This window comes from Bubalus kerabau, unplaced genomic scaffold (assembly GCF_029407905.1).
Source record: "Bubalus kerabau isolate K-KA32 ecotype Philippines breed swamp buffalo unplaced genomic scaffold, PCC_UOA_SB_1v2 scaffold_40, whole genome shotgun sequence".
Taxonomy (NCBI): Eukaryota; Metazoa; Chordata; class Mammalia; order Artiodactyla; family Bovidae; genus Bubalus; species Bubalus kerabau.
In genome coordinates this window covers 1961514-1973894 of record NW_026577894.1, presented here as the reverse complement: position 1 = coordinate 1973894, position 12381 = coordinate 1961514, and the positions used below count along the sequence as shown (strand labels likewise).

Here is a 12381-nt window from a genome sequence, read left to right as displayed (position 1 = left end):
TATTAATTATACTACCCTTCAGGTTGTGACGAGGATGGTTAATAGGTGCTCGATAAATATTAGTTGACTTGGATTCTGTCTGAATTAACATTAAAGAAAAGAAAAGAAAAAGGGGTACCCAAAGCCAGTGCTCTGTGAGAACCTGGAGGGATGGGATGGGGAGGGAGGTGGAAGTGGTGTTCAGGTTGGAGGCGACACATGTATACCTATGGCCAATGTATGGCAAAACCATCATAATGTTGTAATTATCCTCCAATTTAAAAAAAAAAAACAAAAAAACTTCCTGCCTTGTTAGGAAGCACTTCAGGTAAGAGTTAACTTGGTTGTGATTTGGAAAAAAGGACCAAAAAGAAACTACTTGTGAATTCCAGGCCTGGTTTATCAAGTTAAAATTATGTTTGCTCTGATTCATTCATGAACGAATCCATGAATCCACTTCCCCAGTGGCTCAGTGGTAAAGAACCTGCCTGCAGTGCAGAGAAGTGGATTCGATCCCTGGGTCAGGAAGATCCCTTGGCGGAGGGCATGGCAACCCACTCCAGAAAAAAAATAAAGAAGTTCTCTCAGTACCAGGGTGACGGCTCAAAACCTAGAGAAAGTGGACATGTAAGCTGAATAGTTTTTTAACATTGTTTCTCCAGGTGAGCTGGCATTGGAAGAATTTAACTGAACTGGATCAGCTCTGGATGCTAAAATGTTTACGGTTTAACTGGTATATCAATGTCTCCCCAACTCCCTATGAGCAGGGTGCATGGAAGAAGCATTATATTCAAATGGTGAAAGAACTCCATGTTACCAAGCCCAAGGTAAATTTGGGAAAAGAAGAATTACTAACATCAGCTACTTAAGAATTCTAGAACTAAGTTGGAGAAGGCCATTGTTTCAAAAGAAATATACCATGACTTCAAAATTCCCTTGTTCTAAGAACTTAACAGCTCTTTTCAAGATATCCATGTTAGTTGAAAGTAATCTGACACTCACAAACCACAGTTCCACCAGGTTATGACTTGGAGCTCCTCATTCTCTCCAGATTCCTGGATTTCTGTGTCTCTGATGCCTACAGTACACAATTCTGACACTGGGATTCTGTGGGTAATGTGCAATATTTATTACCTATGGGTCATCAAATTTTACTTAACTAATTCAAATTTTCTGTGATTCTCCCAGGCAAATTGAAGTTTATGTTTCTATCATTAATAAAGAAAAGTTTGCAAAACATTAGTAACTAGGAAATGGCATAATGGGCATATTAAAGTTCTTTTCACTTTAGAAACTAGCAATGTAAAGTCCTTACATAGAATTGTAAACAGTAAACAGTATAAGCATAAATTTTTTCTAGTGGTTTTCTATGCATTGCAACCAATGTTTATGTTCATTCTTATAGTCAGAGTTAATTAGATAACTTATGGGAAATTTGTATGAGCTTTTTCTTTATGGCATGATCTATATACATGCAGAGTTGTGCATCGTTTTGTATAATAGAAGAGTTCCTGAAAATTATGTGTAAATTACAATTTTAAAATTATTTTTAAAACCACAGGGATTTTTTTTTTATAGAAAAGCTGCAGTGAGTCCTTTTTGAATTGGAGAATCCTTTTGAAATATGAATAGTTGGCTCTTAACATGCTGATTTACGTTTCATTTTATTGTGTTTACTTGAAGTAGAAACCCTCTACATTTAATAGAGTAATAAAGTGCATAATTAATATTGTTATAATTACAATGATAAAAGCAGTCTTTCTGATTTCAATGATGGCTGTTCTTCGTGCGAATTTCTTTTAAAAAGAAAAATGTAAAGTGCAGTGGTGGAAGAGTTATTTTAAAAATTACAATAGCTATGACTCCTTTCATCACAAGGTTTCCCTTAACTCTCCTTCAACGTCACTCATAGCCAGGGAAAGGCTTCAATAGCTGATGCGTGGGCTGTTCTGGGACAGAGGAGAGAAAAGTGATCCACCAGGTTGTAGAATGAAAAAAGGTTTTGAGTATTGTATGTAATGCTGATTTTAATACTTGGTCTTCAACAATAACTCTTTTTCCAGAAACCATTTATGGACTTCCCTGGTGGCTCAGATGGTAAGGAATCCACCTGCAATGCAGGAGATGCAGGTTTGATCCCTGGGTTGGGAGGATCCCCTGGAGAAGAGAAAGGCCACCCACTCCAGTATTCTTGCCTGGAGAATCCCCATAGTTGGAGGAGGTTGGTGGGCTACAGTCTGCAGGATCATAAAGAGTCGGACCTGACTGAGCAACTAACACACACATATTTTAAGACGATGAATAGTTCTGATACAAGAAAATTGCCACATTGTTGCTTAGTATTTCATTTCTTTAGGGAGTAGTTTGTTATAGTAAATTTCAGTTTTTCTATTAAAGAAAAAATTGGCAAATTAAACCTGGTAAGATATAAAAAAGGAATAATACATGATGACCAAGTGGGATGTATCCAAGGAGAGTAAGGTTGGCATAATATTAAAAAAAAATCAGTCCATGTAATTCACAGAATAAAAGAGAAAAGATGTCTGGTTATTTCAATATATGCAAACAAAAGCATTTAAAATTTTTTCATCATTTGCCATTTAAAAAAGTCTCAAATGGCTTTGGGTAAAGGGAACAAAGTTTTTGTTTACTTAACAGAAAAGTCATCAGTTTTCATTATTATCTATTCTGCTAATGGGTCAAATATTTTGTACTTTTCAGAATTAATGTTTATGTATATAGTTATGAGCATTCATGCCTAAATTTTCTCCCCTGAAAATGCTTTTTTATTATCATGTATTCTTTATTACCAGTGGTGTTAAACAGGACCTCTTCCAGCAAAAATAGATTTCATTCAATATAAACTCAGAAAAATGAAATGAATGCCCATCTTATTTTATTTATTTTATTTTTTTGGCCACTCCGTGTGACTTGGGCTCTTAGTTCCCTGACCAGGGATTGAACTCCTGCTCTCGGCAGTGAAAGTGTGGAGTCCTCACCACTGGACCACCAGGGAATTCCTTGAATGTCCATTTTAAGTGAGATCCGCACTGTGCTGTGCTTAGTTGCTCAGTCGTGTCCAACTCTTTTCAGCCCCATGGCCTGTAGCTCACCAGGCTCCTCTGTCCATGGGGATTCTCCAGGCAAGAGTACTGGAGTGGGTTGTCAGGATTCACACAAAACACTGAACACTAATCTTGTAATGAGCCATCGATTATATAAAAGTAAAATGTCTTCTTACTCTACTACTTACAATCACCCACTAAATCAGTAAATATGTATTAAATACTGTTATGTGCTAGCTGCTAAGGGTACAATGGTCCTAACCCCACTTTCTGGGAGCCTAGTCTATGGCCCAGGACACAAACAGATAGTTACCACACTGAATACGAAGTACTATCCTGTAAGAGAAATATGCACAAAGAAAGAGCAGTTGAAACAAGGATAAGAAACTAACTGATTCTGCTTGGAGGAACTTGGGGAATTTTTAAATTTTCACAAACAATTTAAGCAAATCAATTTACTGAGCAAAGCTTCCCTAATCTCTTAAAGAAAAAAAAAATTAAACCTTTAATGGCTTCTCAACGTAGCAGTATCTCTTCCCTTAGGCTACAACCGCATAAAAACCCTTATGAATTTTATATACAAAAGAACAAGACTTTCATTTTGGGCAATTAAAAAATAGACTTTCCAAAAAAAAAAAAAAAAAGATTTTCATTTCCCAATTCTTTAGGAATGGCTGAAGTTTTGATAATTGATAAAATCTATAGTTTACCCCTACATAATGGAAATTGTTTCTGTGTTTTAGATAGGTAGAACAGGGTACTGTTTTTAAGAACGTATATTGTTATGAACAAACTAACTGCAGTTGTGGAATAGCTGTATAATGATATGGTAGGAGAGGTGGCGACACAGGATAGAGAAGCTCACTGTGTGGCCTGAAGCTGGAGAGTCCCGGATTCAAATTCTGACCCTGGGTCTTACTGCTTATGTCTTCACAGTAGTGGTGGAAAAATTTATCAGTTTATCCTACCTTCAGTTTTCTCTTCTGTAAAATGGAAGCAGTTACAATTACCTTTTAAAGTTATTATGAAGGTTGAATAAAGTAATGTAGGAACGGGACTTTCCTGGTGGTCCAGTGGTTAAGACTCTGTGCTTCCAATGAAAGCGGTGCAGGTTCGATCCCTGGTAGGGGGAACTAAGATCCCACATGCCTCACTGTATAACCCCCCTCAAAAAATAATAAGGTAGGAGTACTTCCTGAGACAGTGCCTGGCACATACAAGTACCTCTGGGTTGGTGGCTGCTATAATCACTGCCACCATTATCAGTGCCATCATGGTGATGATGATAATGATTCTTTTAAAGGATTTATTTATTTATTCATTTTTGGTTACAAAGGGTCTTCGTTACTGCCCTTGGGCATTCTGTAGTTGCAGTGAACAGGGGCTACTCTTGACCTTCCGTGCTCAGGATTCTTATTGCGATGGCTTCTCTTGTTGCAGAGCACAGACTCCAGAGCTCTGGCTCAGCGGTTGTGGCACACGGGCATACGGAATCTTCCTGGACCAGGGATTGACCCAGTGTCCCCTGCATTGGCAGGCACATTCTTAATCACTAGACCACCAGGGAAGTCCATGTTCTTTGTTTTACTTTTGTTATTATTATAGTGTTTTGAGAACAGAAATAATTTTCTCCTTCTGCTGCTGCTGCTGCTAAGTCTCTTCAGTCGTGTCTGACTCTGTGCGACCCCATAGACAGCAGCCCACCAGGCTCCCCTGTCCCTGGGATTCTCCAGGCAAGAACACTGGAGTGGGTTGCCATTGCCTTCTCTGACAAACTAGGAGCACAATCGGACATTTCTCTGGCTTAAAAAACAAAACAAAAATCAAAGGCTAAACAGAAACCCTCTCTCTGGGTTTTTGACATTTACCATCTGTCACCCTCTAGCAGGGCTTGCTTAAGTTAAAACAGTCATAAATTAAAGACTTCAAAAGTTGTGCTCATTCAAGCTGAAAGGGAAACCAGGGCAAAGTAAACACGGATGGAACACCATTAAGCTACGAGTAGGTGAAGTGTGTGATTATATGGACCTACTTGTGTGTGTTATTTGCTCAGTCATGTCTGACTCTTTGCGACCCTGTGGACTGTAGCCTGCCAGGCTTCTCTGTCCATGGAATTCTCCAGGCAAGAATACTGGAGTGGGTTGCCATTTCCTCCTCCAGGGGATCTTCTGACCCAGGGATCGAACCTGGGTCTCCTGCATTGCAGGTGGGTTCTTTACCATCTGAGCCACCAGGGAAGCATACTTGTGTGGTTTCTGTAAATATGCTAATTAGAATCACTATTTCTGCTTAATTATGATAAGGAGCATTAAGGCATAATTAAACCCTCCAAAAGTGAGCTGGGATGTTTGACTCAACATTGGTGTCTATGATATGCGTGCATGCTCAGTCTTGTCTGACTCTTTGCAACCCCATGGACTGTAGCCTGCCAGGCTCCTCCTTTCCATGGAATTTTCCAGGCAAGAATACTGCAGTGGGTTGCCATGTCCTACTCCAGGTGATCTTTCAGACCCAGGGATCGAACCCAAGTCTAGTGCATCTCCTGCCTTGGCAGGCAGAGTCTACCACTCTGCCACTGGGGGAGCCTTGTGGCTGTTCAGGCCGCAGACTGCAGGTGGCTAAGGCCCCCTCCCTCCACTGCGCCAGTTTGCCCCCCACCCCCCCACCCCCCGCCCACCACACTCCTACATGAGGCAAGGTGATTGTGAAAATGAAATACTAGCTATGGGGCCTGAGAGGAGAGGAACTGGGTTTTGAGGAAATTCATTTAGGGGACATAAAGTAAGGAGTAAATAAAATCTGACAATAAAATGGATAATGAAGGACCTACTGTACAGCACAGGGAACTCTGCTTAATGTTATGTGGCAGCCTGGATGGGAGAGGGGTTTGGGGGAGAATGGACACATGAATACGTATGTCCGAGTCCCTTTGCTGTCCACCTGAAGCCATCACAACATTGTGAATCGGCTGTGCTCCAGTGTAAAACAGAAAGCTGAAAACGAAACAGAAGTGACAAGTGCAGCTGTGGAGAGAGTGTGGTAGACACGGCCCAGGTGTGAGTGGAGAAAACCACAGATTCATTAGATAGAAAGTTCTTGCATCATTTAGACAGGTTTATCTAGGAAGATTCAGGAGGAACTAGAGAAACAGGGGAGCAGGAAAAACTTAGGGGAGCGCCTTACAGAGCCAGGATGAGAAGGACAGATCACCAGCGCCCAGGGAGGACCTGAGGCCTGAACACTGGTGTGCACCCTGCCCCTCAAAGTGGGAAGAGGCATGTGACGCTAGGGGAGGTTAAAGCTTTGTGAGATGGGGCAGTTAGAAGACAAACAGTGTGGGTGTGAAGGACAAAGAACATTCCTTTGAATATCCCCAAACTTTTTGGCACCAGGGACCAGTTTTATGAAAGGGGATTTTCCCCATGAATTGGAGAAGTGGGGATGGTTTCAGGATGATTCAAGTGCGTTACATTTATTGTGTACTTTATTTCTATTATTATTACATCAGCTCCACCTCAGATCATCAGGTATTAGATCCCGGAGGTTGGGGACCCCTCTCTCAGCTCTCTCTCCAGGGCATGGCTATCAGGTCACTGAGGCATTTTCTCTGTTTGCCTGTCATTACTTAGAGCCTTCAAATAAGAGAATTATCCCCCCAAACAGAAACATTCTCAAAGAAACAGTTTCAAATCTGTGTATATTGCTGTGAGTGGGTGATGTTTTCTACTATTATTAGGTTTGAGTTTCAAGGGTACCTGATTCCCCTTTGAATTCTAGCACTGCCTCCTCATAGCTGCTTCATTGAACCACCTTTTGGTGTGAATCATTGATAGAAGCTAGCCTTCCCATGTGGCTCAGTGGTAAAGAATCCACCTGCCAATACTGGAGATACGGGTTTGATCCCTGGGCCGCGAAGATTCCCCTGGGAGAGGAAATGACAACCCATTCCAATATTCTTGCCTGGGAAAATCCTATGGACAGAAGAGCCTCGCGGGCTACAGTCTGTGGGGTCCCAAAGAGTTGGATATGACTGAGTGAATCTCTATTTGATTACTAGTGTTTTATCATTTTGAAGATGATTTATTAAAATTATGTAAACATCAAGGTATGTTCATTCCCATTAGTTTTTTGTGGTAGTGGTTGTTTGTTTGTTTTGCTTCTTGGCCACACCATGTGGCATGTGGGATCTTAATTCCCTGACCAGGGATTGAACCTGTGACCCCCTGCATTGGAAGCTCAGAATCTTAACCACCGGACCATTAAAGAAATCCCATCATTAGTTATTATAATAAAATTCCAGACAGAACAAAGCCTTGAAAAAAATACAAGCACTACAGGACAGCCAAGTGCCACCTTAAACTTCAGAGATTTTCCCATGTTGAGTAAAGACGTGAAAAAAATAATTGTTTGAAATCTTAACAGCTGGCCCCATGATTCCTTTTTGGGAAGAGGAAGGAGGGAGCTGTCTCCTTGGGGGAAAGCCACTGAGGAGCAAATGCTACAGGCACCTGGACTCCAGGGGAGGGAAAACCTGCCAGGCTGGAGATTAGAGGAAGAGTTTCTTGTTTCTGCTCCTGCAAGGAGAGGAGAGTAGGGGCAGAGGGCAGAAAGGAAAGAAATAAGACCATGAAAGAAAAGCCAGCCGGATGGATGGAAGCTGAGCCCGGGCAGGGGAAAATGACATGTCAGTATTAGATGGTAACCCAGCCATTCCCAATCAAATTTGTTCCCTATTACTGGGATGTAAAGCCTGACTTCCATCTCTTTAGGAAATTGGACTCAATTTATACATGGAAGCAAGATCTCAGTAGTCTAGAAACCAAGAAAGCCCTTCAGGACTATTTACAAAAACCAAGGTGGGGAGGGTGGGACTTCCCTGGCAGTCCAGTAGTTAAGACTTCACGCTTCCAGGGGGTGAAGGTTTGATCCTTGGTAAGGGAACTAAGATCCTACACACTGAACGTGGCCAAGGGAGGGAAAAAATGCTATCCTTAAAAATAAAACCAAGAGGGGCGGGCTTTGGGCTTCCCAGGGCTGGAATTGGGACCCAGCTGAACTGACATCTTGTTTTTTCTTTCCTTTTCCCTACCAAGTTAAGTATAAAAACAAATACCTTTTTGTCTCACGCTCAGCTTTTTTTTCTTGAAGGTTAGAAGTCCTCACTTTCCAGGTTTTGATTTAGCCAAGGATTTCAAAAAGCTTTCTGTTCACAGCGTTCAGCTAAATACAAGTAACAAAAGCTTACCTACTTACTCTAATTGCTTTAGATTAAGACCTTATCTTGCCTGGTTCTCCTCCCCTTAACTCCAGCCTCTGTGGTTACCGTCTTGACCTCCTTCCAGGATAACTTGATTCTTAATGTCCTGATTGTTTTTTTTTTTTTTTTTTGATATTTTAATTGTTTATTTTTAAAAGGTAGTTTTATAATTATAAAATTTTTTTTTAAATTTTATTTTTAAACTTTACATAACTGTATTAGTTTTGCCAAATATCAAAATGAATCTGCCACAGGTATACATGTGTTCCCCATCCTGAACCCTCCTCCCTCCTCCCTCCCCATTCCATCCCTCTGGGTCATCCCAGTGCACCAGCCCCAAGCATCCAGTATCGTGCATCGATTGTTTTTTAATAGTCTTTAAGCTTTCTCACTTTTTTCCCCCCTATCTGGATTAAGAGAGGAGGAGAAAGGAGTATTCTCTAAAGGAATTCATGGTTCATGTCTAAGAAAAAACAATGGTTTAAGAATTGGGAAACCCCAGGTTCTGGCCTTAGCTCTACTGTTGACTAGCAGACACTCAAGCTATTTCTAAAATAAATTAAAATTGCATTTTTTTAAATAACTGAGGTTTCTTTTAAATATTTAATTTATTGAGTATTTATTTCACTGCACCGGGTCTTAGTTGCAGCACATAAGATCAATCTTCCTTGTGGCATGTGGGATCTAGTTCCCTGACCAGGGATCGAACCCACACCCACTGCATTGGGAGCACAGAGTCTTAGCCACTGGACCACCAGGGAAGTCCCTGAAATACCTCTTTAATGTCTCTTCCAGGCTAAAGTCTGAATCTCTGGACCCTCATAGTTTCCCACCACATTTACTCTCTGCTTTCCCCCAGTACCAAGAAAGAATCCAGTGTATTCATGAATCCTAATTCCAAATCATTAAAAACTGGTTTCTGTTTCCTTTTTTTTCCTTCAAACTTTAGAAAACCTAAATAATTAAAACAGAAGAACTTATAAAACATAGTTTATACAGTGGTTTTCTTGCAAGCAGTCTTTAATAGACTTCTTTCAAATTCTGACAAATACACTAGGTGTTTGGCTTGGATATGCAGAACTAAAAATATCTAAAGGAGAGATTTTTAATTACTTAGTTCAATCCGTGAAATTCCTGCGAATTCTATCTGGAAGAAAGAATAAGAAAGAATATGAGGGACTTCCCTGGTGGTCCAGTGGCTAAGACACTAGTCCCACTGTAGGGAGCCTGGGTTTGATCCCTGGTCAGGAAACTAGATTCCACATGCCAGAGTGAAGACCTGAAGAAGCCAAATAAATAATGATAAATAAATAAAATTTAGGAGCAAAACAACAATATATATTTTTTAACAAATAGAATATGGGCTTTGCAGTCTGAGAGACCTGGCCTTTTTCTTTTTCATGGTAGCAAGCAAACAGGATTTATTTCAGAGAGAAAGTACAAAACTCTCAGCATAGACACAGAGGAGGTGAAGTGCCCCAGACCGGGACTTTGCAGTGCAACTTTAGATAAGTTACTTAACCTTTCTGAGCCTCAACTTCTAAAGAAATTTCCCTGTTTCATTCATACTTTTTTAACTTTATTTTTTAATTGCAGGAAAATCGCTTTACAATGTTGTGATGGTTTCTGCCATAAAAACATGAAATGCTTCACCAATTTGCATGTCATCCTTGAGCAGGGGCCATGCTAATCTTCTTTGTATCATTCCAATTTAAGTATATGTGCTGCCAAAGTGAGCACTGAGCCTCAATTTCTTCATCTATGAAATGGGAATGATACCTCCCTTGCAGAACTGTTGTGAGGATCACATGCCAGGTATATATTAAGTACTCAATACATGTTCATGTTCTCCTCCATTAAACACCATCTTATTTTTTACTTTGCTCACCAAGAGCACATGTTTGGGCCTGAAACAGCCTAGGTTCAATGGCCTGATCCCACAATTTTAGCAACTCGGTGATTTGGGATAAGTTGTTAACAATCTCGGAAGCACTGTTTTCTCATCTGGAAAATGGAGTTAGCACCAACAGTGCCCAGCTCCAGGAAGCGTTCATGAACTAGTCACATCCATCAGAATCACATTAAATCACCATGGAGACAGCAGGGATACTGAGAGAGTGCTGATGCTGAGTGGCTGCTGAGTTGCTGATGAGGGCTCAGCCAGGTGGCCAGGAGGAGGCTCCATCCTTCTCTTTCTTGATTTTACCTTTACTTGCCCCACTTTTCTTTTTTTAAATATTTTAAATTATTTTATGGCTATGCTGCTGCTGCTGCTGCTAAGTCGCTTCAGTCATGTCCGACTCTGTGCGACCCCATAGACTGCAGCCCACCAGGTCCCCTCGTCCCTGGGATTCTCCAGGCAAGAACACTGGGGTGGGTTGCCATTTCCTTCTCCAATGCATGAAAGTGAAAAGTGAAAGTGAAGTCGCTCAGACGTGTCTGACTCTTTGCGACACCATGGACTGCAGCCCACCAGGCTCCTCCACCCATGGGATTTTCCAGGCAAGAGTACTGGAGTGGGGTGCCATCGCCTTTCAGTTCAGTTCAGTTCACTTCAGTTCAGTCGCTCAGTTGTGTCTGACTCTTCGCGGCCCCATGAATCGCAGCATGCCAGGCCTCCCTGTGCATCACCAACTCCCGGAGTTCACTCAAACTCACATCCATTGAGTCAGTGATGCCATCCAGCCATCTCATTCTGTTGTCCCCTTCCTCCTGCCCCTAATCCCTCCCAGCATCAGAGTCTTTCCCAATGAGTCAACTCTTCACATGAGGTGGCCAAAGTACTGGAGTTTCAGCTTTAGCATCATTCCTTCCAAAGAACACCCAGGACTGATCTCCTTTAGAATGGATTGGTTGCATCTCCTTGCAGTCCAAGGGACTCTCAGGAGTCTTCTCCAACAGCACAGTTCAAAAGCATCAATTCTTTGGCGCTCAGCTTTCTTCACAGTCCAACTCTCACATCCATACATGACCACTGGAAAAACCATAGCCTTGACTAGACAGACCTTTGTTGGCAAAGTAATGTCTCTGCTTTTCAATATGCTATCTAGGTTCGTCATAAGTTTTCTTCCAAGGAGTAAGCGCCTTTTAAATTCATGGCTGCAGTCACCATCTGAAGTGATTCTGGAGCCCCCCCAAAATAAAGTCTGACACTGTTTCCACTGTTTCCCCATCTATTTCCCATGAAGTGATGGGACCAGATGCGATGATCTTAGTTTTCTGAATGTTGAGCTTTAAGCCAACTTTTTCACTCTCCTCTTTCACTTTCATCAAGAGGCTTTTTAGTTCCTCTTCACTTTCTGCCATAAGGGTGGTGTCATCTGCATATCTGAGGTTATTGATATTTCTCCCGGCAATCTTGATTCCAGCTTTCCCATCGCCTTGGTGGGTCTCAATTGCAGCATGTGGGATCTTTCATTGTGGGGTGCGGGCTTCTCTCTAGATGTGGCTCCCGGGCTCAGTAGTTGTGACTTGCAAACTTAATTGCCCTGTGGCTTGTGGCATCTTAGTTCCCCCACCAGGGATCAAACCCTCGTCCCTTGCATTGGAAGGCAGATTTTTGACCACTGGACCACAGGGAAAGCCCCTCCCCACTTTTCTTTGTCTTTCTCCTTTATCTTCTCTTTCAGTTTCTGCTGTGTGAAAAATGGTTGCATCCAGAGTGGTATGATATGTAACCCATATATTTTCTTTCCCTGCGTGGCCTCCATAAATCTTGTGTCTGTGCATGACTCCTTCTCAGTGCTGGGTTTTTGATTCCACATCCCCAAGTAGAATACTGTGTGTTGAACTCTGTGCCATGGATTTGGTGCTGTGCGTCCTCCTTTGCCTCTTATACCTCCAAGATGAAAAGACCTAATTGCTAAGAATCCTGGGGGCAAAATTAATTCTCAGGAAGGACCACGACTTAGCATCTTTGCATTTCTCTTTTACCTCGGAAAGAGCATAGTCTGCTTGTTCTGTCTTGGGGCCTCTTGTTTGATCATGCTATGCATAATAAATTAATGTGGCATTTCCAACAGGAGTAATTCTACTTACTTCTTTCCCCGAATATTTAGACTGTGGCCAAATGGCTTCTTG

At 41.6% G+C, this 12381-nt stretch overlaps 1 non-coding gene across 1 annotated transcript; it reads right to left on the bottom strand.

Moving 5' to 3' along the window:
• Positions 1-9934: 9934 nt before the first annotated feature.
• LOC129640785 (U6 spliceosomal RNA) lies at positions 9935-10041 on the bottom strand. The gene has a single exon (XR_008708988.1). It is a non-coding gene; the product is annotated as a U6 spliceosomal RNA (small nuclear RNA).
• Positions 10042-12381: the final 2340 nt, after the last annotated feature.